The sequence below is a fragment of the Fulmarus glacialis genome, unplaced genomic scaffold (assembly GCF_000690835.1).
Source record: "Fulmarus glacialis isolate BGI_N327 unplaced genomic scaffold, ASM69083v1 scaffold37993, whole genome shotgun sequence".
Lineage (NCBI taxonomy): Eukaryota > Metazoa > Chordata > Aves > Procellariiformes > Procellariidae > Fulmarus > Fulmarus glacialis.
Genome location: NW_009201692.1, coordinates 6,953 through 7,875, shown reverse-complemented (window position 1 = coordinate 7,875; position 923 = coordinate 6,953).

The window sequence follows — 923 nt, the reverse complement described above, 5'->3', positions numbered from 1 at the left end:
GCTCTTTTCCCTCTCTAAAAATGGGATTGTGTGTTTGTGGAGAGCAACGAGTTGGAGAAAAACACATTCTTACAAAGCCGACCAAAAGAATGAATGTATGTATAATAAAAAATGAATTTATGTATAATCTTACAAACCTGCTCGCTGTTTGAAATATACTTTTGGCTCAATTTGACTTAAAGAAATGGGTACCTCGCTGGAAAACAAAAACAAGTGAGAGATTTCAGGCCATGATGTCTGTAGAAGCATCCTGAGGACAAAGCTGCTGACCCCAGTTGTCTGTAACAGTATCTCCCACCCCTGCGCACCTCCGGCCCATCAGCAGCGTGTCAGCCGCAGTCCTGGGAGGTCACTTGCAGCGCTGGTGGCTGTGGTGACACGTGAAAGTGCACCCACCAGCGCTGCCCCGGTGCGAGGTGCCGGCGGGGTGAGCGGAGGTAACGTAAACACATCCACGGACAGTCCTGCCTTTCCTCGCCGTCCCTGGGAGCCAGGGCAGCGCCTGCTCCCTCCCTCCCTTGGCATCACGCGCTTCATCGGTGCCGACTTGCAGTTTGGAAAGGCTGGTGTGCCGTCTAGACAAGGAGGGGAAAAAAGGCTGCTTTTTTAGGTTTTTTTCTAAATGTTTTCAAATGTCACATATGCTTTGTGTAGACAGAGTTTAATACCAGCAAGCTGGCTGTGGTTGCCCCCGAGGCGGTTTGTTTGTAGATGAGGTTATAATTGCTGTAAGTGGGTGGGATGCAAGTCTGTGAAATGACTTCAGTATTGTCTGTGCTGTCGGTGTCGCTCGGTCCGTAGCTCCAGTCCAAGGCAAAGCAGATGGCTGAGGCCACAAGCTAGTGAAACCCAGTGCTCACGTTAGCCTGGACCGTTCCCTAGCCTCCCTTCACCTGTGAATCACGGTGCGTGGGGCAGGTGCA